The sequence below is a fragment of the Balearica regulorum genome, chromosome 1, assembly GCF_011004875.1.
Source record: "Balearica regulorum gibbericeps isolate bBalReg1 chromosome 1, bBalReg1.pri, whole genome shotgun sequence".
Taxonomy (NCBI): domain Eukaryota; kingdom Metazoa; phylum Chordata; class Aves; order Gruiformes; family Gruidae; genus Balearica; species Balearica regulorum.
The window spans coordinates 881,957-909,475 of NC_046184.1; the positions used below are offsets into that span (position 1 = coordinate 881,957).

Consider the following 27,519-nt stretch of genomic DNA (forward strand, 5'->3'; position numbering starts at 1 on the left):
ATTTTTTTAAGTGAAATAGTTACTGAATGAATTTCCCGATGAGAGTGGTAGGACAACTGGATCTGCTGATTTCAGCACAGTTGAAACACAGACTTGGATGTTGTGGTTAAGTACTTTCCCCCATTCTGAACACATACTGCTGAGATTTCAGCCTTACTCTCTTCTGAGACATGTACCTTATTTTATCTGACAACCGTTTTGAAACAACACGCAATGAAGTAGTTAAAGTAAATAAGAGTTTATATTTTCTACCTTCCCTCCTAGTGATTTTAAATCTTTCGCTAAACGCACCGCATGTTAACCAGCGACATACAGACACGTTCAAAAATTCTGCATAGTATACTCATATAGAAGTTCAGTTTTGAAGTCGAACTACACACAGGTTTCTATGTCATCAAAACCAAAGCATCTCATTTCTAACAGGAGAAATCATTCACCTCAAAATAACGACTAGTATCTGCAGTGATTTCCTGAAACAGGGAAGAGAGAATAAACCCAGTAGATCAAACACACTATCCGTACTCACAGACTTTGGAGGAAATGTAACTTAACTCAGGCTAGGAATTTTAAAATATACTCCAAACAGAGTATGCTGTGGTTCCCTACAGCGCAGACACAGTATAACAAGGTGAATGGACAGCTATCAGCAAATTCTTTTTAAAAGCATCTGTATGGAGAGAGAAGCATCTCCAGGTTCCACAATGAAATAGTTAAGCACGAGGCTTCAGAAAAGCAGAACCACCCTGAGGCTTACTGGTGTCACAGGAGCTCTCGTGTCTTTGGGAAAGCCACCTCACTTCCCAGAAACACCAGAACTCGCCTTAGTGCCACTGGAATCCAACACCACAATACAGCTTTTCAACTGGGGGAGATACAGCCTTGAATGCAGTTAAATTCAAGCTGCCTACCTTCCTTATTCCAACAGCACACTTCTGATGCTTTGGAAATCTAACGCTTGTAGATGCTGCTGTGCTAGACTTGTCCCTGTTCTTCAGGCCTCCAGCATACACATCCCAGGTAAGTTCACTGTACTTACTCTAAGGCAACACGCCTGAAAACAATCGATAGGAAACCGATTATTTTGAATGACAATCAACAGAATTCACTGCCATGCCAAAAAATTCGACAGATCTCTGGGTTAAATGATAACAAAGCTTTGGAAGGCTCAAAAACACAGATGGAAACGCTCTGACAGAATAAACATAAACACGATGTAGAGCACAAGCGGCTGTCATTAAGTACCTGATTAGGGAGAGGGGTTCATGGTGGGATTTGGGGTGTCATTACTCTGTCATCATTACCCGTCTTGTAATCATGTATCCCTGGAAAAATGGAATGCTCTTAGTTACGCAAGCAACTGGTGAAACTATTACATAGAGAACAAGAGGCTGATAAATCTACTGTTCAGCATTACTTAATGATTTCCAGCTTCAAAGTAGCCACCCACCAGCCAAACCTTTCAAACAGTCATTAGAACCAACAAGGCAGAAAAAAATTGAACCACTTTCACTTTATGAAAGAACGTTGGCAAAATGCCTGAGTAACTTGCCCAAAGTTTAGTGTGAGCAAAATCTAAAGGAATTCAAGAGAGTGCTGATTTACAGCCCCTTTCATTAGGCAGCACTTGTTTCCAAATATCCAAAATAACTAAAAATAGCTATGCGTCTTTCATATAGCAAGACATGCTTCCAAACAGATTAACTCAAAGATGTAAATTAAAACATCAATCAAGAGTGAAAGTCCAGTTTGTATATAGTTTAGTTCCAAGTCACTATGAAAGTGAAGTGTGCTGCAGCTTTTCCGGACATTTCTCTTCAAACAGGCTGCAAGCAGAGTCTGACCTCCCTACCACTGCTTCTTGCAGTCCTTCCGACAGCAGGGTTTGGAGAGATATTCCACAGTCTTTTTATCGAATCCACTCAGAAAACTAAGAAAAGCTTGGTAACAACAGTCTAAAATCCACTATATAAACCTCTACAATGCCTCTGAAAGAGCATTTATCCTTTAGCAAGTCAAGAAAAAAATATTAAAAATATCCCAGTTTCTCAACAATCTCCTGAGCCCTCTTCAGGAAAATTCCACCTAAAAAAAGACTTGCTGAAGGATTTGCACAACCTATCGCATGTACCCTTCTATTACTTTGGGTAGCTGGTGTCAAGGTAACGTATACAATACTGGAAACCCTGAGACAGCACGGGCACCATACCACAAGGATGGGCATTGCACCCCTGCAGCTCAGCCCCTCTGCTAGGGGCGCACCCCCAGCTGTGCCCGTCTCCCCGGGCTCCCGAGGGCCCCACCGAAATCGCTCGGCCCCGGGGCAGCAGCCTCCCCACCATCTCTGCTGGAGAAGTGTGACTCGGACCCAACCCCGTGAGCCTGCACAAGTCAGCCTTGACCCAACCGAGAGAGCAGTGTGCCCGCAGCGTGGGCACCAGGAGAGCTTGGGTGCTCCTTGCAGTGCTCCTCTGCTTAAAAAAAGCAAGACACTGGAAACCGAGCATGTGTAAGGAAGTCGTCGGTGAGCAGAGAACTCTCCATGGGCTCCTCTTGCTTTGGTACCGGCTGCTCTAGGGGAGGAGGGAGAAGCGATCGAACTGCACCAAGGTACTGGGAGGCTGGAACGCTGCTTCCCTGCAGTGAATCTATACACAGTTTCTACAAACTACTAGTACAGGACGATTATTTACCTGGAAAAGGCATTTGAAGAGGAAAATACTGAGGAGAATGAGAATTCCTAGATAAAATATATCTTTTGATTATTTTAACTCTTAAAAAAGAGCATCTCTGGCTGGCTATTCTAACAGCTTGGGCACAGCAAGAGGGAAACGAGACTCTTGCCTTCCCGTACGTACAGGTGGCACCTAGCCGTAGTCAGCAGCAGGATGTAAGCCTCTGAAAAAAGGACATGCATCTTTTGATAATACTATACAAAAAGCTGCTATTTTTAAAGAAATTTAAAGTCTTCCCACTGCCCGAGCTACTTTCATACACTTGATCAGAAACATCAAGCAAGATTAACTAAATTCAACCTTTTTTAAGCTATAACGTCCCTCAAGACTTTACTAATAAAGTTAGAATTTTAGTTTCCCAAACTAAGAAAAAAGTTCTACAGGGTAGCTCCACTGCCATTAAAGAGCTAAAGGAAGGAATAGGTAGTTTACGTAAAAGCAAAAACACAAACAATTCTCTAGTCAATTCTATCTCCACTTGCATATATTGTAGAATTCATTCAGCCACTTCCCACCTACTTTAAGAGCAGTCACACAAAAATGATCATAATCCAAAGGAAAAAAAAGCCGGCATAAAGCAGTCATCCTTTCCTCCTTTTCCTCTCCAGTGCAACAAGTGAGAAGTACAAGCACTACTGACAGAGCCTTGCCCATTCATGGGATTTTATACTTTCAATACTTATACATAGAATCATAGAATGGTTTGGGTTGGAAGGGACCTTAAAGACCATCTAGTTCCAGCTCCCCTGCTGCGGGCAGGGACACCCTCCACTAGACCACATTGCCTAAAGCCTCATCCAACCTGGCCTTGAACATTTCCAGGGATGGGGCATCCACAACCTCTCTGGGCAACCTGTTCCAGTGCCTCACCACTCTCACAGTAAAGAATTTCTTTCTAACATCTAATCTAAATCGACCCTCCTTCAGCTTGAACCCATTCCCCCTTGTCCTGTAAACACTCCCTGACAAACAGTCCCTCCCCATCTTTCCTGTAGGCCCCTTCAGGGACTGGAAGGCCGCAATTAGATCTCCCCGGAGCCGCCTTTTCTCCAGGCTGAACAACCCCAACTCTCTCAGCCTGTCCTCATAGCAGAGGTGCTCCAGCCCTCTGATCAGCTTCGTGGCCTCCTCTGGACTCGCTCCAACAGCTCCATGTCTCTCCTGTACTGAGGCCCCCAGAGCTGGATGCAGTACTCCAGGTGGGGTCTCAGGAGAGTGGAGTAGAAGGGCAGGATCACCTCCCTCGACCTGCTGGTCACACCTCTTTTGATGCAGCCCAGGACACAGCTGGCATCAAGTTTCTGAGGTTGGGCTTTTCGGAGATCATCAACTCCTTCCTAACCTTACTTCTGTCAAGATAATGCCACCAGCAATTCAGGGATAAAATGGTGTAACAGCTGTAAAACTGTCAAGGAGAAGAACAAAACAACTTATTTACTGTTTCTGAAAGATAGGTGAAAAAATCAGGATACTTTTTCTGGCTTCTTGAAAGCTGTCAAGAGTTCACCTCCCACAAGAGACAATGATCTGTCAGCTCCAACATCTGCACTGCCCACAGCCATGCAGGCATCAAGGCAGTTTGCCAAAGCTGTGGCCCCGTACTTAGCACCGCTCTCTTATTTGGAAATTAATCCATAGGTGCCAAGGAAAAGACTCCCTGGCAGCATTCTGCCAAGCACAGGTACCACATGAATCCTCAGCTAGGGCTGCAAAGTTAAGACAAACACCAAGTGACCGATATTATTACTCCAGATATTCCAGACTAATTTTAGTCCACAAAATCCTGCATCCTGCTACTAACCCACACGCAGCCCCGAGCTCACTTAGACGATGTTTGGTCTTCTCCACTTCCTCATTCCCCAACCAAAAAAATAAATAAAAAATAAAAATAAATCAGCCATCCAACTTCTGAGCCTCAACCATAATATGGGAAGTTAAATATTCCCATAGTCACTAGTTACAGCAGTAAATAAACACAACAGCTTACACAAATGAATCACTGTACAGTTAAGGGCTACTTGGGGCATTTATTAGTATACATTGAACACGGTGCTATTTCTTCAGAAGCTATGCTGCAACCAAAGCTATAGGGAATCCTCCTCCAGCTTCCACTGCCGTTTTGTGTCATTTGCAGAAGAGATCTGGCTCCCTGCATGTTTTCAGAGCACTTGAAATTTTATAGAAATTGCTCACTTTTTTAAAAAGCCAACACCCAAGAAGCAAAACGTTATCTGCGGACAAAATCAAACTGATCTACCATCCTTTTTAAATGATGTTCTGAAACAAAGGTTCATATCTCCCTGAAGACTAAATGCTGTCCTTGCTGAATTTGAGGTAATCAGTGGCAGTTTTGGAACGAGATGAAACAAGGCCGGTTGCATCTTCCTGCATTTGCACAAGCTGCAGACTCAGAGCGCGAGATCTGAGGGGCCTGTATCTCCTCATTGCTCTCAAACAATAATGAATACTACCTGGTGTCTCATGCAAAGATCTGGTTTGATTTTAATACTTCCCACAGAGAGCACAGTAGTACTCTTAGTTTTTATCAACCCCTTAGGATAATTTTCGGTATGGACAGTATTTCTGCAGCAACAGTACTGTCCAGAGCCCAACTTCGGCTATTTTACTGCAGTCCTTCAGTCACACAAAGGGTATGAATGCATTTAAAGAGTCAGCAACTAGTTTAATTTTAAGGTTTTAATATTATTGTACTTTTCTGATAACAACAGAAGAATTCCTTTAAATCATTAGTCTGGGTATATGCCCTCTCATCTCAAGAGACTATAAAATATTTGCCTTTTTCCACTCCCCCTGGAATTCATTTTCTCCCTAACTGGAAGAGCAGACAGCCTGCTCCTCCCTACCCGAATGCTGATGTCTGTTCCCAGCCTCTGCAATTCATTTCTCAAACTTCACACGCACGCTCTTGACAGCAAATACCAGTTTAAAAGACATCCTTTACAAACTCAGGTTCAGAGCAACTGAAAATTTATTTTCCTCTCCATCTGGACATTTGCAAAATGATATGCAAATCATGAGATACATGAAATGATACTGGTAATTATAGAAGTAACCGAGACCAGTTACTATTTTAAACTTTTGGCCAAGCACTGTGCATGTCTTTCACAGAAGCTGACCCATCCACAAAAACAGCATGTTATGATGACAGAGCTCGCACGGAATCTTTTCAAAACTGCGAAGTACACACAGGATGAATGTGAAGCCATCACGGGTTTGGGGTCAGACAATGAAGTCCACAGAAGGCCCCATCCACAAGGTCAGGCATAACCAGATAACAAAAAGGAAGCTGAAGATGATCCAGTGCAGTTTTTTACGCAACAAACTGCCAAATAGCACCAGAGCCGCAGCAGAGAAGGAAAACAAGAACAGCATTTTACTGTCAAATGTGCTGGCTGAAAGGAAGCCGGAGCCTACAAGAAATCACTTGCAGAAGCATGGAAGGCCCAAGCACCCTCCTGCTATTTCTTACCTTGCATTAATAACTACAGAAACGCCACACTGAAGGCCGGTGATTCACAAGGTAGGGGACAGTGTCACCTCAACCCATTTTTCTTCTCTTGCCCATGTAGCATACTGCTCTCTCACACTCCCAAGCTGATACTTTAAGTCAGCTATAATCCATTTTAAGAATGTGTCAAGCCACTCAGTAACTAAACAAGCTGAGGAAAGTTGCCAGTTTAATACATAACACCACGCTGTTACCTCAGAGGAATTTACATTTTCAGTATTTTTATCACCAAGATCTTCCCAAGAAATTTGATAAATTGCCTTATCAAGATTTTTTGGCTGCACAACTTAAGTTGCCCAAAAAGGGTCCAACTTTCCAGAAGAGTTAAGTAAACACCCTCCAAAATTCAGAGCACGCACTAATGTCCCAAGTCATCCACGACAAAGTCTGCAGACACATCTGGAAGTCCTCCTCCTGTGACTACTGGACAGAAAGCCATCGTGCGGGACTCAGCTTGTATCAAAAAAGGCACACAACTCTTGAGAATCCAAAGTCTCTCTACTGTTCTATTCAGAACAGAACTTGATTTAATCTCAACCAAGCAGCCATGGAGCTGCAATTGCTCTTCAGTAAGGGTTGTTCCACTCATGCAGGGCTCCACGAGAGGAACCTGGTCACTAAGCACTGCTCCAGCTCTGCACACCACATTGGGGCTGGTAAGGACAAGCAAGCAGATTAAACTCGTTCTACTCAGAATTTCAATTTTTAAGTTTTAACATACAAAACTCACAGTGAACAAAAAGCTAATATTTGCTCAAATTCTGCAATGGAAAACCCAAGCTGCTAAGCTTTTCAGGTACGCTGTGGCACACACACCTCTGCGCAGGCCATGCGGAGGGGATGTGGGGGCAGAACGACAACTGTCAGCACAGCAACTACAGAGTTCCTGCCAGAAAAATAAAAATCACATGGAGCCCAAGGCATCTATTTCTAGAAGACACATAAATGTATAAAAATACTACCTAAAACTTATCATGCTTCTGACTCAAGGCACAAAAAGAATGGATTTCAATGAAAACATACAGTTATAAGAAAACACGGCACACCGGACAGTCTAGAAACCTGGAAGCATTGAAGCTTCTCTACATTTCACCATTTTCTTTTCACCATAATCTCTCCTGCTTCTCCCACACCTGAGGCCTTGCTGCCAGGAGAGGTGAGGGTCTCTTATTTTCACCTTTACCATCACTGGCAAAGAAACCAGGGCTGTCAGCGGTTTCCACCTCTTTGTTCAACAGCACATTTGTCAGAGCGAGAGGAAAAAGGCTATGTGAGAAATAATTTAATCCTGTATCGGTGATCTTCCCCGACTAAAACGAGTGCTTTTGAAGTGCAGCTCTACAACAGCTCGAGCCAATCTCCAAATTCCCACTGCCACAGCTCTTCCCCTGGACGAGCACCACTGCTCGCCCCGGCCCTCGGCGTGCCAGCCGCGGGTGCCAAGCGGGCAGGGAAACCCAGCGAGGCAGGCAGTGGCACTGGGGCTGCTTTGACCCATTTAGCGCCCAGGGCCTCACAAAAAAAAACAACCAACTGTGCCAGAAAGGCGCAAACAGCTATGGAACGACTCCGAGTCTAATCAAAGGCATGGACACCAAGCCATAGTCACACAAATTTTCTATGCTCACCCACAGACAACGCGCTCTACACACTGTAACTCAGCATTAAATGCAGCAACCAAACAACAATGAAGACTGCTCAACTTAACTCCTGGCCTCTGCCTCCTTAACCAGATCTCACATCAGCTCCGTGCGCTTGGGAACTCAAAACATACTGTCAGTTTTCAAGGTTCTTCACTCTTCCCCAGAAGTGCATTTACAGGGTACAGCACATACAAATTTAGGGATCAGATCTGCAACTGGAAGGAAATCAGTCTCACCGGACACACTACAAACTGAGGAGCACTGCCTGGAAAGGTGCTTCAAGTTATTATTACTGTAATGAACCGTTATGAATGGTATTCCTTCGAAAGAAAGACAAAAACCTCTCAGAGTAAAAAAAAAAAAAAGTCATGCTGTTTATCACCCCTGTTCTTGCTTGGGTTTATTTCTAAGAATTGAACAGAAAGATGCAAGAATATCTTATTTCTCCGTAAGTATTTAGGATGCCATCTGAACTGATGATCCCGTGTAAGACATACATAATACCGAAATTACAAAAATCCCACCCAGAATCCACCCAGAAATGTTGCAAACAGGAAGGGAAAACAAAGTCAGCTGTGCATGTGGCATGAGCAATGCTTGTTCTGAAATGAAACTGCAAGCAAGGCTCCTCATGTGCACTACCACTTCACATCAACTTCATGATCATTTTTTAAAAGGAGCTTCCCAATCACACTTACGACTATTTGTGTGCCATTTTCTCTGAAATTCAACTTGCATAACAAGAGCTCCGAGAACATTGCCTTTTGTACTATGAGAGAAACAACTCTGTAGAATAAATGGAAAAAGCGTCTGGTTCCAAATCCGCCAAGGCAGCTTTGGCAGCCCGCTGCTGACAAGTAGCACACTCCTAGGCCTCGGGTCCATGGGAAGCCGGGAAGAAGAAGGAAGAAAAACACACCAAAACAAAAAAAGGAGCACTAAGCTGTTTGGTACCTATTAAGAGAGTTACTGGCTAACCAGCCAGAAGAAATGTGTCTGGCGAGCTCCGACAGTAACATGTTCTGCACCAACAAAAAGGCTACAGATCTCCTGGGCAGTCTTCCACATGAGCCTAACTTGCCAGAAGGAATCAGCAGTAAGTAAATTTACCAACTAAAAAGACACTTGGTCTCATTTTTGCTTCATCCCATTCTTTTATTACCATTTATTTTTAAAAGCCTTTCCCAATTTAACAAGACCACCGCATAAACATCACCCACACACCAGGTAACAGCTCCAAAGAAGAAAAATCGCCCAGTGACCAGAAGGTCCCCTTCCTGAAGAAAGTCTTCATGTCACCCAAATGGGTATTTCAGGTTCAGGGGGAGAGGATGGGGGGGACAGGGGTAGCGGGGGAGTTTCCAGTCTGTTTGCAACTGAAATAGCACCAGTGCCACGGCTGGCGAGTGGAAGGTGCAGTGGTGTTGTGCTCCCCGGGGTCTCCTGAACACACGGAGCTTGTACAAAAATTGGACAGTTTTCCTTGAGCATTCACAGCCTTCTTTAAGGCTCTTTTCCGCTTGCTCCCAGCAGTAATGCAAACCACGTTCTCCTGCTGGAAGCAAGTTCTATTTAGGGTTTTTGTAACATCTTGGAGAATAGTTTCAAAGCCCCTACGGCAGCCCACAGCAGCCCTGGAGAGGCGGAGCGGTCCCACCACTATGCTGTGCAGAACCTTAGGAAGGCTGAGAAAGGTGCCTGGCCCAGACCTTGCCCCACACCACCAACACCCTGCACCCCAGGGTTGACAGAGGCCACCACCACCACCATCTGTAGACGCAAACGTGTCCGCCACCAACCAGACAAATGGAAGATGCTTCTGGGAGAAGGGTCCATCCTGCTTATTCCCCTTTCCAACATTCTCATTCTCTTCACTTTCCCTCTGACAGTCAGGTCAGAGCACATTCAGATAGAAAACTCAATTCCTCCTCTTCTGGGAAGAGTATTTCCCACCTGAGGTAGCTTAAAAGAAAATCAGCAAGCATGTGGGCTAACACAGAACCAGTCCATTAAATGTCATCCAAAGCTGACACCAATACAAAGTTAATTAGCCAACGACAGTAGAGCTGAAGCTAACTCCACAAAAGCCAGGAAACAGAAAGCAAAAATACCATCAACCACACTCTGTCGTACTGACTGTGATCTCCAAACTGGCATGTACCCACCAGAGATGCACCACAAGAATGACTCAGACTGTTTTGAGCAAGCAGATGTAAGTAAAGAGCAACCGCGTTGTTTTACAGGCTGTGCTGCGTCCCACAGAACTGGATGCTTTCACCCTGACGCACGTGCAACCCTGGGCTCCGACAGCCGCACTGACCAGCTCACAGACCATCCTCAGCGGGTGCCAGGGCTCGCACTGCCACAGGAGACACAACGCACGTGCGTCCAGAAGCATTGTGGACTCCTATGCCAAAACATAACGATGCAAATAAGGCCAACAGCTTGTCCCTGCTGAGGACTACAGCCCGACAACAGTCTCGGGGCACACAACCAACCTCAAGTGCTGGCTGCCCTGTACAGTAGTTTGAGAGACTCCTGAAGACAAAGTAAAGACATAGCAGCTTCATGCAAATTTAGGGCAGTTGTGCAGAGCACTGTTTACAGTTGAGCAGCTTTTACCTTAACGAGGGTATCAGCCAGCAGTTTCCGGTAACAGCCACCGAGACAGAAGGGTAGCTCTGGAGATCATCCAGTCCAACCCGCTGCTTTTCAAAGCGGGGTCAGCTGGAGCTGGCTGCCCAGGACCGTGTCCAGGCAGGTTTTGAACATCTCCAAGGATGGAGACTCCACCACCTCTTTGGCAGCCTCTGCCTGTGCAAACACTCTCACAGTAACGCTGCGTTTTCTTTCATTCAGCTCACCGTATTTCAGTTTGTGCCCCCTGCCTCTTGCCCTGTCACTGGGGACAACTGAGGAGAACCTGGCTCCATCTTCTTTATTGCCCATGAGGGATTTATACGCACCGATAAGATCCCCCTCAAGTCATCTCTTCTCCAGGATGAACAGCCCCAGCTCTCCTCACGTGGCGAATGCTCCAATTACCTAACCAACTTTGTGGCTCCGGCAGGCTCTCTCCACTACATCCACATCTCTCATCCTGCAGAGCCCAGCACTGGGCCCAGCACTCCAGACGTGACCCCACCGGTGCTGGGCAGAGGGGAGGGATCACCTCCCTTGGCCTGCTGGCAACACTCCGCACGCTGCAGCCCAGAAGGCTGCTAGTCGCTTTTGCAGCAGGGGAACATTGCTGGCCCCTGGCCGGGCTTGCATCCACCAAGACCTCAAGGTCATTCACTGCAGAGCTGCGTTCCAGCTGCTCAGCCCCAGCCTGGACCGGTGCTTGGGGTTATCACTCCCCAGGGGCAGGGCTTGCCATTGCCCTTGGCTGAACTTCTCAATTCTGCTACTGCCCAATGTCTCCAGTCTGTGGAAGTCCCTCTGTATGGCAGCACAGGTCTGTTAAGCACTCCTCCCAGTTTTGTGTCATACAGTGCAGCCCAGATGTGCTTCATTCCATCCGTTCAGAAGATATGCTGTTATTTGTCAAGGGACAGGGAAGCACATATTGTTCAAAAAGGGAGGAATCAGGCTTTTGAAGATGCAAGTACTTCACAACTGTAGTTCTGCATTGGAGGTGACCAGAACAGTATTATGTGTTTAAGAGCAGAAACAAGGAAAGAGCTGTTAGCGGATCTGTTCAAAAAAACTGAAAAATATACTTTGGGCACACTAACAATCTCTTTGAAATAATTCTTTCTCCAGCTCCTACCAACCACCAGCTGTTGTGTTTGAAGGGATTTCAGCCTGGTCAGACTGATGGACATCTTGGTGATGTTTTAACCTACACTGCATACAGCACGAATTAGATGTTAGCATCTTCTGAATGTATTTTAATGCCTCAAGTGCTCTCCTGCTGCTGAGGCCCTGCACACCAACAGCACTCAACTATGTCTTGTCTTCTGCTGTTGCACACACCGCTTTGGTTTCTCAAGGATTTAACTGCTGAGACCTGTCAAAAGACAACTGCTTGCAGTACATGGATGACCTGCATTAGAGTACTCTGTATGACAGTGCCTCCAACCTTTTGGGACTGAAGCATCTACACTGTGCTGCTGCTTTGCATGTCCACACCCCAGGCTGCCACCCCTTCAAACCCCATGGCAGTCGCCTGTCCCCAGTACAAGGTTACTGGCTGTTACTCGTTGCCTCTAACTGCCTCTGCAGTTCACCATGACCAATACCTCCAGTGCCGTCACCATCATCTTCCAGCTCCAAGAGCCCATCACTGTCCTTCGACCTTCTCCCTCCACTTAGCACAGCCAGAAGCCCACTAGAGGGGGATGGCACAGCACGGTACCAGCCCCGTGCTGGCAGAGCTGGGATGTGGCATCATGCCTTGCTGTTGAAGTACACCCACAACACAGGTAACAGATGACTTAGAGCAGTCTACTCTTCTTTGGGTTCAAAATGCTCAGAATCCACACTTCAGTCTGTCAGGGAAACAGAATCACGAGCTACCCCATTATTTGTAGAGCTCACTCTCAAGCTCTTTAGGGTCCTACTTCAGACTGTTTAGGAATGCACTTGCAGTGCTTGCTTCCAAGCCGAAGCAACACTGATAAAAGATTTCCTCATTCATCTTACAGCATAGCCAAGATTAAATCAAAGATCTGTATTGATTCCTCTTACATTCACACAAGGCATGAAGAACAGTGAAAAACCCCAATGGAGAAAAGGCAAAGCTTGCTCCATAAATAAATACTATAGCTCAAGAAGAGAGATTTTTTTCAGATTATTATGAAGTTGCACCTGAGAAGACTGTGGTTCTCCAGACAAACTAAAGCAGTACTGGGGATTTCCTGTCGTATCTAATAAGCATTAGAGCTGTGGAAGCCCACCACTACAAGGAGAACAAATAAATCCCTTTCAGGCAGTCAGCTATCTACTTCCTACCAGCGATACTTCTTCTGGGAAGTAGCTGTCCACGGAGCCACAAGACGACAAAATAAAAGCTAGAAAGTTAAAGGCAGGAAATACAGAACGCCTCTTCACCAACATTCTTCTTTCTAGCCCACCTACTCTGTAATTTGGAAGGACTTAGGCTTCATTAATACACACTACACCAAATTCAAATTGGTGTCGTGTCCACCCTTGGTAGTCATGCTATCTTTGATGGTAATAGAAAATTCAAGCTTACTAGAGAGGAACCTCTCTCACCTGCAAGAATGTTTTTCTCTTTAGAAACCTACTTGCAGACACCCTTTGAAAGCCAAGTCTTGACAAGCTCTACGTCAGTCCCTCCCCAAGCATTAAAGTGTCACATCAACCCAGCAACCACAAAAATAGATGTTATGGAGAGTTATCTGACGTGCTCCACATGCTTTCACAAGCAATGCTAACATGGGTAGGCATTATTTTAAGTACGGTCTGTTGCAAGCAATAATGCCCAAAGCATAAGAGTAAAATAATAAGATACAAATCTGTCTTCTACAGTACACAGAGCCTTAATGTCCCAAGATCAAACACTTAGGCAAATCTGTTCCAACCTTAGTGCCACGTTGAAACTGTAGCTTAATACTACAATGAAAGACTAAGCACAACGCTATGAGAAAAACAGAAATCAAGGTTTTGATTATAGCCTGTGAAATAAGTAACAATTCACATAGCAAACCAAAGTAGGCCTTAGGTATAAGAACACAATTTTACAAGCAATAGCTGCAGTAAGTTAAAGAATTACGATGAAATGAGGCTGCTGTATTAAGGACAGCTGCTGAGCCCAAACCAGCCTTCCCTGTTCCCAACATCAGCTCATACAACAAGCCCTTCCTCGCTCAAACCAGCCAGCTATAGGTTTAGCTAAAATAAAGCCACAGGACATTACCCACGAAGGGTTCTCTACAAAACTCTGCAAGAGGCATCACTGCAGTTTCAGGAGACCTTTAGAAGTTGCAGGACACGAAAAAAACAACTATTTTAACATCAGAATTTCACATAAATATATTCTCATTCATCACTATTCTCTTTGTTCCCATCCCTCATTCATTCACCCAATTCTTTTTTATAAACTCTGGACAAAAGGCAAAGCAGGATAGAGTCGAGTCTGCAGAGGCAGTGATGGTTCCAGCACTCCCCAGTTAGCAGGTCTGTCCCACTGGACATCTAACTCTTATGATCTCAGCAATTTCTGCCAAGCTCTGACCGCACATGTACACATCAAAGTTGCAAGAGCATAAAACACAGAAAGGAATTACAGTCTTTATTCCCTCCTACAACTGAGCACACAAAATTACACATTGTCTCTATTGTACCCAGCTAGCTTTGTAGTTAGCTACTATCATAGTACTGGGATAACTTAAATACTTAAAACCTGTGAAAACTATTATCTTATACCATGTTTTAGTCTCAGGAAAAAAAAAAAAAAAAAGACTTAGTTTATCATAATTTTATTACTTCATCTTCCATCCACCCCCTCAGTGTCTCAACCTTCAGAGGTGAACAGTCAGTCAGAAGCTTCTGGTTTGTACAGGTGAAGGACGCATCTCAAAAATAAAATTAAAAAAAAAATTTAAAAAAGGAATATTTTGCCTGTAGGCCACTTTCAGAGCAGAAGGCCAGCACAGCTTTGTCTGAACAGCAGAGCGGCTTGCCAGGGTCTGCTGGAGAGGAAAGAGCTTCCTCTAGTGCATGCACCCCTGAACTCCAGCGCAGGCACCTGCTTCTGCCTTCCAAGCAGCAGCTGCTTCAAAAGGAAAGGACAGGTTGTCATCCGGCCAGACACAGGCAGACACCTCCAGAACAACAAGAACAGTCAAATCTCCCCACCGAAATTTTTCACCCCTCATCACCCTGTATCCAGCCCCACGGTACCAATTAAGCAGCGGTCACAATACACTTTATCAATGGCATTTTCAGGAAAGATTCAGTAGCTGAAGCGTAATGTTTCAGAACTACTGAATCCCGCGCTGTATACTCAGCCTCAGTTCACCTCCCGAGGCTTAGGCAGCAGCGCTGAAACCCACCCTGCAGCCCCACAGCCCAGTCGGCTCTTAAGTCGGGCTCCTGCTTTTGCCGTGGTACCAGCTCCGCAGGTCCTTTTCCAATAACCTTTTCTTTGCAGCGTTCTGGCACAGCACTCTCCTGCCACATCGTTCAGGGTTTGCCTCGTCGCTGGCTCCCTCCCAGCAAGGGAAAAGCCACCCTTCAGAAAGGGGGTGCAATCTCTGAGGGCATCTGGGCTACGAGGGCACTCGTGTCGCTCCGGGGCTGCAGCGAACACGTGGGGAGGAAGATGGAAACGCTCAGCAGGGGGTTCTGTACATCTTCAGGTGTTACCATATAACTGAAGTTGTGTTCCAGCTCCCCGAGAGATTGCTTAGCCCGTGCTGTTGACTGAAAACACTTAGATGCACTTGTAATTCTCAGATATAATTTACTCTTAATCAAAATAGTATTTCACCAGTTAGCCAGGAGACTATTTTTGTTTTCCTCTTCTGAGCCAGCATTCTGAATTTCTTCATTTTTTCTTACCATCTAACTGACAAACAAAAGAGACATCCAGGTTTACACTCCTTGGGCACAAACAGTAAATCACAAGTGCTGCAGGAGTCTGCTATACCAGCACAGTAAGGGGTTGGAGTTTTTTTCTTTTAATAAAAAACTGCTGCAGGCAAAAAATGATGAAGGCCTGTCTGTTGTACAAATACGCACACAAAATTAAGAGCTACTTCTAATTATTCCATGCTTCTGAAGTTCCCTAATAAAGAGATGATATCAAGAAGTACTTTGTTTTGACGATCAACTCTATCCTCATCTAGTTCAACAGCCTTCTAATTGATGCCCTACCCCATGCTAAGGACAAAATTTGCACAGCTTCTTTATTTAAATGTTACATTTTTAATTAAATTCAACACACCCAGACACTGAAGAAACTGCAGTGCTTCAAAAAAATGCAGGGAAAAGTCAGTCTTAAAAATATACCAAACTCACTGTGAACATAATTGCACAAAAAAGGTCTTTTTTTCTAGGTCAGTCAAAAGCATATGGAGCTAAATACACAGCAAGGAATTAAACTCCGCAGCCTACCAGCTTCAAATTATCTATAAGGGCATAGTCATCTCAACATTTTTAATCTGTATTTCACTCAATCACTGATAATTTAAGCAGATGAATAGTCAAACATTTTCGGTCACTGCTCTGCTTACGCAGCTCGAGAGCCTGTCTCCCCCACGGAAGCAGGCAGCAGCAGCATCTGCGAAGAACCTCGGGGGGTTCTGTGCTTCACTTCAAAGATTAAGGTTAATATGCAGATCGAGTTGCACATCTTAAAAAGCTAGCACACAATCACTGTTAAACAAGCAAAACAAAGTCACGGGGGTTTTTAAGTGTCGGTGTACAGAGCTCTCTTGCAGGACTCCTCAGACACTCCACGCACTCTGCTTACATTAGTAAAGAGACTTTGGTGCCACTTAGACTGTTTACTACACATTGTTTAAGCAACAAATTAATTTTTTTCCTGGATCACCACAGTTAAACTCTTCAGAAATAATTACTATTAATTAGACCATTATCTCAAAAGTGAGATGCTGGTATTTACTGGGGCACACAAACTGTTTTTCAGAAAGCCTTTTGTCAAAGCCGTTTACCACATCGATCTACGGACCCCGGTTATTTCATTTTTTGCTGCACATGCAGAATAAGGCACTATTACAAACGTGGCCTCACACGGCTCAGACTGTTAGACAGCAAGGCAGCAGCATTTGCAAACTAAGATTTCCTGTTGTGCTTTACAAGAAGACGGAGAGCTGTGTGTTTCAGATACACCTGTAGTATCAGTACCATGATGTCCTCAACTGAGCAAGAAAAACAACTGCTTGTGCTCCTTTAATGGTCCTTTCTACAAGTTCAAAGCTTCCAAAGTGCAGTTTTGCCTCTACCTACGTTAAAACAGTTCAGCCTTCTGCATGCTGCAGTTTTTACCAGAATATTCTGACACTGCGCTGTTGTACCAACCAAATGACATGCAAACGAGGCACAACAGTGCTTTGCCAAACCCGTAACAAACATTAAAACAGGATATTAAACACCATGCGTTTTAATTTCCTTAATCTTTCAGGACATCATACAGACACAGTCCACACAAATTTTAAGTAGTTCTACAGTTAAAATAAATATTAAGACAGTCAGAAGGAAAAAAAAAATCTTATATATGACACTGGACCACCAGCCTGTTTTCCCTGCATGGCACCACCTAAACAGTATTTATGGGCTAAGCTTCATTTGTCATAAAACATCTTGGGAGGAAAACAAACATTTGGAAATCTCAGACCCACCCTTAGGAGTTCAATGGGCTTTACCCGGACAAACAAACATTAACGCTCAGGTTGCTCGTGAAATCACAAACCAGAATTACACACTCGCGATTTTAGGCCACAGGTTGCCATGTATTTAAACTGGCACCGCTGGAAAAAAATTGCTCTCCTTTTCCATGCCGTATTAGCAGAAAAAACCAAACCCTTCAGCTGTATCACTCCCCCAGACTGGTTCACAACACGGCTGCGCAAACACCGGTGCCAGCAAGGAGGGGTGACAGAAGTGACAAGGAATGGGTACGAGCAGCAAGAAGGGGACGGCTTTTCGGCAGCAACGCCAGCTTAAATGCACGTCAAACTATAGATTTAAGCACAAATTTGAAGAAGTCATTCACACTGTAACTAAATGGCCTTAATCATAACCAAAAACACTAATAAAAAGCACAAAGTCTGGAACAGAAAAGGTGAAGATTTCAAATGACTGAAAAGGATGACATTTATTTTTCCAAGTTTAATAAAGAATTCTAGGGATTGCATAAACTTTGGGAAAATAACATCAACCTCGCACAAAAGATCATCAGTAAATAGTCTTGATCTCTATAAATACCTCAGAGAATGCAAATTACGATAGCTACAGGAATACAGTATCACCATCTCTGACTATCATAAAGCTTTGTAATCAAGCTTGCTTGGTGTTGCAACTAAATACTCAGTTACAAGGAGTCATCGCCAGGTATTAATTCACATATAACACTCAAAGTCTATTTGAATAACAATTCCCAAGTCAGAAATTCAGGTTCAAGCAAGGCACACCATACACAACAGAAACGTTCGCCCCACTGGTGCAAGGCCAAGTGTTCTCCCCAGCACCGAGCACCCCCCACCGTAACTCTCCTAAGAGCCCCCAGCACCTGATGGGCCTCACAGCAGCTCAGCTCCATGAAACGTCTTCCAGTTAATTTAAAATCTGACTTCAACTATGAAGAATACAGAAGACTGTTGATACTTTCTAAGGATAAGAGTTCCTTTTGCTTTCTACAAATTCTGGAGGTAAGGCGTGGTTTTTTTTCTCAGCTGGAAAATGCCATAGTGACATTTTAAATAACGTTCTTGTTGCTTCTGCATCCGAATAGCACAACAAAGCACCGTATTACAAGATGTCCTTCCCCATTTAGCAAGCTGGGGCATTTACATGTACAGCATACGCTGTACAGAGACACCAGCTCAGGTTTCGAAAGGAGAGAAGCACATCAGCCCCGCACTGAGCTGGAGGTGACACAGCAGGACTCCTTCCAGCTCTGCACCTCGTCCCCACATCTCCCGGCATCGAATTCAGACATAACCTCACGGTACAGGCGTAACCTCAGGAGCCAACGCTAAATTTCCCTCTGCTGCTGCGTGTGACAGCCCAAGTAAGAACAAAGAAGTGGTAAGGGAAAGGGAAGCATCCTAGGTTTCAAGTAAGAAATACCATTATAGAGAAAAAGCTTGTGGCATTCCATCCCTGAAAGCACCCGCTGCCTCAGGACGAGAACAGGAACACCCGTACGGGACCACAGGAGCATAACGTGCTCCGGAGTCAGAGCAAAAGCAGGAGGAGGGACTCGCCACTCCACCGGCGTACTTCCCAGCGCACGAAGGCATTACGCATAGACAAATGTTTTCTCCTCTCATTTAGACAGGTAAAACACCCACACAAACTCTTGGCCTAATCGATACCCCTGACATCAAGCTTGGCAAGTTATACACACACCAAAAACTGTGAAAAAGAAATATATTTAGAATTCCATGCGTACCATCAGACTTGCCCTTGCTTTTTTTAAATATAGCAGATTACCCAGCATGGTTTTTATCTTTTCTGCCCTACTATTTTCTTTAAGCACGTACCTCAAAATTGTCTCTAAAACGCATAATATTTTGCCATTTTCAGGCATAGCAGCCATTCCAATAATTATACTTTCCATGTTATTCTGGCTTATTACTTCACACACAGAGATGAAATTTCACAGACCTTCCACCAACACTTCCTGGTCTTCCCCCAGCTCCTCCCCATCAGGCAGCGGAGTTTAAACTGGCCAATGTACACAAACCGTAGTGATTTCCTTCCAGCAAGAATTGCCTTTCATGTACCAAAACTTAAGTATGTAGGTCAACGGCAGACTGTTTCTTTTTATCAAGGGCCTTTGAGATCCTCCTGTTTCTCCAAACACTAGGTCTGCTGTTTGACTGTTAGTGATTTGGTAAAGTTTCTGCTTTTCCCAAAATAATATATCCATGACAGGGCACAGTCCACCGGCTCTAAGAACAAACCCCGATTACACAACAGTATTTCTCTCACATGGCAAATATCTACCCTGACTACCAGGTGATTCAGTTTCACTTCACGGTTCCTTGTAAAAACTCAAGCCTATACCCAAATGCCAAGTATACACTCAGTATTTTTACTTACTGTTCTCATCTAAAACTAAAAATGATTAAATAGTTTTGTTCTTGGGAACTGCACCACTTCATTCCAACATTTTCTTGTGGATATTTTAAAAACCAGCACTTACAAGCCCACTTCAATTGAGTAAAAAATTTCACTCATGAAAAACAAAGTCGAAGGAGCGAGGTCTCTCTCCGCAAGACACGACGTTCTTCACCAGCACTGCTACTTGAAATGGAGGGGAAAACCCGTGCCAGGGAGGCCACGGACACACGGGATGAAAGCTGCCACACTGAAAGCACTGCAGAGACTAACACTAATCACTTGTAACAGTTATTTTCTAAGGACTATAGCTAGCTAAGAACAAGGAGGACAGAAGTAACAGGAAAAACAGAAGTAATGAAATTAGCTGCCTATTTTGTAAGAGGAAACAGTGGGTACAGTGTAACATCAATGAAATCGAATATGCATTTATTCCTGGCACTGCATCCCTAAAACATTACGTGCTTTTCTGCAAAATTTGGCATCCTCAAGCCCCTTCGTATTTTTGTAAACTAATGCGCTACTTCATTCTTGAGTCTTCACAAAACCCAGCCACACGTAGCAGTCTCTGGGACTGGTCATAATTAAATGGTCTTTAGAGAAAGTACAAGGAAAAAACTCATATTTACTAGAAGAGTGATAAAGTTCTTTTCAGTCTGGGTCCTTCTTCATGCTAAGCACTGAAGAAACATGGAGAAATCCTGTCTCCTGCAGCACGGAGCTTGTTGCCTATTTATGACCCTAACTAGGCAGACAACCGCAACGGTATAGCATCCGTATGTCTCAAACAGAATCTGAAAAACCAACCATGCTCATCATGTATATGACAAAAACTTACATTTGTTTTATTGTATTGGCCTTAAATAGATAGCTATATGATTCTGAGTCATCTATAGACAAGGCTTTCAACCTCAAACTTATCAGTCAGCTCTGAAAGAGGAAGAAGATTCATCAAACAGAGCGAAGGGCAACGCACGTTGCAAAACACATCCAGTGTCTCATTCACCTTAGAGTCCCTCAAGGGCGAGAAGGCAACTGCACCACACTGAGGAGGTCCTGGTCAGAATCTCCACCTAGCAAGTTGGGTCTTCTGCAATGGGATCTGTCTCACCTAACGTGTAGATATTTATACTATGGATGACTAATCTGAATTAGTCACCAGACTCCCTTTACAGGAGGAGAGAAATGAGCACTTCTACAGCAAAACTCAGCTCTATTTTAGACTTCTGCATCAAAAGAAAATAAGCATCTGTTTCTCTCCACTGACTAAAAAAAGGAATCCTAAATGGTTACCTCAGAAGCAGGCATTTACATCATAGATGTGTGAACTTCGGTGAGAGGCCTCCAGCCCCTTGAAAGTGAGGGCAAAGTCTGAAACACAATGTTAGGGGGAAAAACAAAAAACAAAACAAGGCTTAGAAAGTCATAAAAGAAAATAAAAAAGATAAAAGAAAATTTAGAATATACGATGGACAATGTAATGTTAAAAAGTAGTAAGGACCGGGAGAATGAAGTAGTAAAAACCAACTGAGCACAAAGAAAAATAATCTTCCATATTAAAAAAACAAAAAAGGATAACATGTAATAGAACTAAGTGGAAATCCATTACTTAGTATTTTCTAATTTGTTAAATGGAGTGCTAATTGAACATCTGTTGACCATTAATCGGGTACTCTGGCTCAGGAACTGAGGTCCTGGGACTCTGAGGACGCCCTGGTTACTTTATTCCCTAGGCTTGGTTTGATTTGATCTAACACAGAATCATGGCTTTCGTTAACACCGCTGCAGCCCCACCGTTCCCAACCCCTTCACATTTAAATCGTCCAGCAAACGTTCCTGCAGCAGTGCTCCTCTGTTCCTACCACGCCTGCTAAGTAAAATAAACCAGTGGGCAGCAAGCAGGGGAAGGGGGGTAGTTTTCTGCCAGACTGGCTGCCTGTAAGCGTGGGACCAGCACTAACGCAGAGGGACACACCAGGAACATGTTGAATCCCAAACGTAGGTGAGTTAAACTGAACCACACCCGACTTAAACCCAGACGGTGAGAGACCTGCTCTTTTCACTCCTCTCCTTCCTGGGTCACACGTCCCTGCATCCTCCCTTGTGTCAGCGCTGTTTGTGCAACTACACACCGAGCTGGTCGAGGGAGCCGATCCAGCTGAGAACTACTCCCTCTGAGCAGGGCTAGTGTTCAGCCTGCTCAGCTCTCCGCGGTGGCATACCATGCAAACGTCAATGCCAACACACAGCAACCCGGGCTCGGGCCCGTGGATGTCGCTGTGGAACTGCGCCCTTAGTCCTCCGGCTCGGGGAGACGGGACACAGCTTTCAACCTGTTAGTTTATAGTCTCAATTATCCTTCTAAAACAAAAAGAAATCGGTCTTAACATAAAAGGATTATGTTAAATGGCATACCAGAGGATCTTCTGAAGGAAGAAAATGAAAAGTAAACAGCTAAAGAAACACAACCTTTCTCACCCCACCCTGCTGCACATGAAAGCAAGAAGCTGAAACAATCCGTAGGTTTTGCAAGACTATGCGGAATGAAAAGAAAGGACGAAATCACTACGCAGAAGAGAACCTAAGTCACTTATCACAAAATGTCAAGGCATACCCATCATGCATTTTCTCAGCTAACATAATTAAGTCTACCATAGAAAAATCAAAGACAAAACTGAAACTGAAATATCTTGTGTTCTATTTCCTTCTTCCTTCCTGCAGGTTGCAGCAAAACAGACCATCTCCACTACTGGAGTCTTCGCATTTTTTTGTCTTTCTCCCGGCAAGCAGCGCCAGTCTCTACTTTGCTGCTATTGCTCCTAATTCTGCCAAACGAAATCAGAATCAAAGTGACTTAATAGTTATCAGTGTCACTGCAGGCCACAATGCTCTGAATAGCAGCAAACTGCAGAACTGAAATAAAATTAAAAAGACGACAACTAACATAGGCATACTGGGGAGAGCAGCAGAGACATTTGCCAACTGAACACAAACCTTGAATTCAAGTAATCAATATGTCTGGAAAGTTTTACCTCGTTGTACCTCAGGTAGCTTGCCTGCTATCCCGCCTACCAAAACAAAAGCGCTGGTGCAAGTTTCTTGCTTTGCCTCAGTAAGGAAATAGTTCCAGGCTCTGCCTGTTTGCCCCAAATAACTCCTTGAACTTTGCCATTTAACCATAACGTTATTTTCTCATGCTTTCCGGTTTCCCCTGCTGTATAGATAAGATTGTGTCCTTAAGCACCCAGCGGTATGAAATTGGGTATTTGCAATACAGTGACACCCAGAGGCACCACTGGAGGGACAGGCGGCCCCCCATCCCAGGCACTGCACCGCCTCTGCCCTGGAGAGCTTACAATCCATGCAGGGGACGAGAAAACAGACACAGAGAAAGAGAAATGGAGAGGGAAGATCAGTAGCAGTCACAGCTCAACAGCTGCAGAGCTTCCATGCTCGGCCTGATGATTTTAACTTCCTCCTTTTGACATCACGTCCTCCTAAGCTAGCTCATCCCAATTTTGCTGACTACCCCCTTTCCAAAGCTCAGTGCCACACGGTGTTTCATTTGAAGCGACCCCTGTCAAAGATGACAATTTTAATCACAACCCCTGTCAAAGATGACAATTTTAATCAAGCTTTGGGCATTGCTACGTAGCCGGTTATTATTTTAACTACTTGCACTGTCTCGGCTTTATCCAGGACTAAACGGCATTAATAAGCAACAAGAGAGAACATTACTGTTAATTCAGCCAGTGATGTCAAACTTCCCATTTGCAGACCCGATCCGAACACTGTGCATGCGATGTGTCTGGCATTTGAATGCCACAAAAATCCAAGCTTTTTTAGTCTCGAGATTTTTAACCTTGGTTAGGAAAGCTTCATTTCCCAAGATAACCATTATTTATTTGCCCGAGTTTCCCCCCATACCAGAGTTAACAGGCAGGTAAAAATAGCCAAGGCATGCAAAAATAATAATGTCAATATTGGTTATTGCACTGCTGACTGCTTTAGCAGACCAAAACAAGGAGCAGAGAGGTCCATTAGAGGGGGAGGGGAGGGTGGTGGGAGGAATATAGAGGAGAGGGAAAGAAAAGCGCAATTAAAGAAACAAGTGCTCTAGAAACATAGCAGTGGACAGAAAAAGACAACATACTTCTGCTTCTAATAATACTGAATCAAAGAAGACACTTCAGTTCCTTTGTTGCTACTATTGGTCACACAGAGGCCACATTCTTTCCCCGATCCTTACATAAACCCACCGACATCTGTAGATTTTCCGTGAAAAGGAGGCACCAGTCAAGCTGATTCCCCAGCCCATAAAACATAATTCAGAACAGAACTGTGTTACCCTATAAATAGGGCTAAGAGTAAAGACTGCTGCTCTGAACTGTGGCTCCGTATCTGACTGCTCAGATGGAGAGCTGACATCCATCAGTAATACAGTCTATTAGCTCTGCTCTCCTCCACGAGTTGTTCAATAATTTTACATCTAGCAAACCAACCAGACCTCCCACAAATATTCCTCCCCATGAAGTTCTCAGAAGTTCTGTCAACCACTCAGCTCCTGCTTTGCTCCCAACTCACAGACTTCGTCCATTTTTCCTGGGTCATTTACACCCAAGTTTCCCAGTTATTCTTGTCATTCTACTGGTGTTTCAGAAACATTTACTATAACAAGATACTCTTCTATTTCTTGGCGTTCCAGTTCGTCCATTTTTATGGCTGGGCTTATTACAGTGTTCTAGCTATTGCCCTTCAGGCACTAACACTTCAGGCTCCAAACCACTGTGTTAGGAAAACATACTACTTGATTATGTATGTGAAGTCATTTTCCCTAACATATAATCTACAGCTTTTACACTTATGCTTCTACACACTTTATTATCAGAAACACAGAGTAAGAAAGCTCATCCTGTTCCCCCCCACCCCGCCCTGAGGTCTCCTCAAACATATCACCTTTCTTTGCTGAAATTCTTCCGTACCGCTGCACCGCAGGGGAGAAAACAGTTTTGGTTTCTCTTTGACACCTTAGCTGATAGCCAATAAATCTCAGGGGAGAACAGGAATGAAGTGTTCCCTCCATGGAGCACGAAAAAACACCATCAGCTACGCCTGGGACATCTCCCTACCAAAGGGGAGCGGAAACGTAACCAAATGATTCCTCCTCCTAGCTCAGGACTGCACTATCTGTGGACAGCAAGAATTTAATTCGCTCCAGCTGACTCCCAGTCCAAGCAGCAAACAGTGTGTCGGGGGGAAGCCCCCTCGGAAGCACTGCCGCTCTGGCACCCCCCGCAGAAGGGGGGCTGCAAGGGCTTAGCCTGCCCCCCAGGGAAGCACCGCGAAAACAGGCTGTGCCGCTCCTCGCAGTGGCCTGGAGTTTGCTAAAAATAATGTAAGCCCACAGACTGAGGACGCTTGCTTACTAAGAAAAAAACAAACCACAACAACATAAGCTCTTAAAGATAGTTTTCTCTACCTTATTCACTTTTGACAGTGTCTCCAATTTCTGAACTATGAACTTAGAAATTCAACCTGTCCCTCCCACGATACAACCAAGACTTCATCGGATACCAGGTTCAGGAAGAGGATGCTTCAATGCTCCCTGCCATCCCCAGAACAAACACTTGCCATCAGTCGCTCTCTGGCATCTGAGGTCTCCAGGACTCTCCCCAAACCTTGCCACTGGTTTCTGCGCCACCTGCCTGATACCATCCTGCTACAGACTGAGCTCCTCCCAGAAAGCTGCTGCTGCGGTACCACAAGTTTTCCACCATTTCTAGACAGGACGTTGGCCTAGGTGTCTGAATTTGCAACACAATACAAAGTACGTACGAAAGTCACCAGAAATGTCAGCATATTGAATACACGAAAAACAAAGCAAGCCTTCAATTTCAAACCGTTTTGTTCTTCTGCAATCCTCAGTAATCTCCTCCTGAGCAAATATTTATTGGTACCACTGAAACCAGCACAGATCATTATGTGTTCCTATTGCACGTTCCAAAATTTAACTTTGCTTACCATGATATCACCGTTGGTTGCTATGGAAATTGCTATATTACCATCTACCAGATTTTTTTTTACCACCAAAGTATCTTGGCAGAATGTTTGCTTTTAAGTGTCACAGTAATAAGAGAAATCATAAATGTTTATTCTCCCATCATTCTTAAAACAGTGCTTTCTAACAAGAATCTGCTAGTAAGTGATTACATGCTTGGCTGCAAACATGTGTAGCTCTGGACAGGACTGGAATCACGACTTTCTCCTTTGTTTTTTGAGGGAGAAAATAAAGTACAGTATGAAAACAAGCTTCACTTTTTAAAATATTAATTTTGAAGTGGGAGATCAAAACATGAAAAATACCTTAGGTCCCTCTGAGTTCTCTCAGTTTCTCTTTTTCACTTCCTAGTTTTTGGTTGTTGTTGGGTTTTGGGTTTTTTTGTTGTGTTGTTGGTTTTTTTTTTTAACTAGTGCAAAACAAGGCCTTCAAATTAGGAAAGGAGCCCTCGTTAGACCTGTTAAGAAGTCGTCTTTCTGTAAGATTACGTGTTGTAGTGATTCCAACTGCAGCTATGACTCCCACCCCGGTTGCTGTACGTTATTGATGCCGGCACAGTGACATTTATTTTCACACACTGCACAGGCGAGGCCGGGGGGTCCCCGGGAGGCTGATCCCCCCCTCACCCCACGGCTTCACCCATCAACCTCCGCCTGGGCATGAGTCACGGAAACGGGATCCCCGCCTTCCCACGGCCCAGCCCCGCCAGGTCGGACCCCCCCCCCCCCAAAAAAAAAAAAACCCACGAAAAAAGGCAAAGCGATCTCTCTCCCAGGCGCAGTAAGTGCATTTCACCCAGATATCGCCTGAAACGACCCGGTGGGAGGCCGGCACGGCCGAGAGCAAGGACTCAACACCGGGGCTCTGCCATCAGAGCTGCCAGAGGGGCGGCGCGGCCAGCGGGGCCACCGGCTGCTTCAGCGGCCGAAATCCAGCCAAAAACAAAGCAGGGGCAGCGGGACGTGGCCCCGCAGCCCGGGCAGCGCTACGGCCCGGGGACCAGTTCCTCCCGCCGGCCTGGGGCGGGGGTGTCGCTGCCGCCGGGGAGGCCGAAGCGGAGGCGGCGGCGGGGGCAGGAGGCGGCGGGCTGGCGGGGCGGCAGGCCGCGCACCGCCTCCGCGGCCCGCCGGGCCCAGCGCCCCGGCCCCGGCGCAGAAAGGCGGAAGCGGCCCGCGGCGGGGCGCAGCCCTCGGCCCGGCGGGCCCCGGGTCCCGGCCCCGGCGCGGCGGCAGGTGGCGGCGGGAGGGCGGGCGGCGGTGACAGTTCGGCGACGCGGGGCGGCGGCGGGCCCGGCCCGCGGGTCTCACCTGCTGGGGGTCCGGGCCTGCCCTCCGCCCCACGGCGAGGCCGCTGGCGCGCTGCCTGGCTGCGAGGGCCGGCGGCCCGGCGGGCATGGGCCGCGTCCGAGGCGGAGCGCCGCGGCCGGGGCTGCGCTGACAGCGGGCGGCGAGGCGGCGAGCTGCGGACACTCCGGCTGCCTCCAAAATGGCGGCGGCCCCGCTGCTGCCCAGCGCCGCGCGGGGGAGGGGCGGGAGGGCGGGGCGGAGAGGGGGCGTGGCGAGGCGGGGGCGTGGCGGGGTCTGGTGGGCGGGGGCGGAGCCGGGGCGGGGGCGGAGCCGGGGCGGGGGCGGAGCCAGGGCGGGGGCGGAGCCTGGGGGGGACCGGGCCCAGCCCCAGCCCCAGCCCCGGGGGGCGAACTGCGGCCCCGGGGGGGCTCCCAGCGATGGGCGGGCAGGCCCGCGGGCGGTGGCTCCCGGCCTCGGGGGACACGGGCCCAGG

At 45.8% G+C, this 27,519-nt stretch overlaps 1 protein-coding gene across 2 annotated transcripts in view; it reads right to left on the reverse strand.

The window, feature by feature from the left end:
• The window catches only part of PPP6R2 (protein phosphatase 6 regulatory subunit 2), a 118,476-nt gene extending 91,157 nt beyond the window's left edge, over window positions 1–27,319 (reverse strand). For both annotated transcript variants that reach the window (XM_075746592.1, XM_075746686.1), the window contains exon 1: window positions 27,048–27,319. The gene's annotated coding sequence lies outside the window, so the exon portion shown is untranslated. The remainder of the gene's footprint in view (window positions 1–27,047) is intronic.
• Window positions 27,320–27,519: the final 200 nt, after the last annotated feature.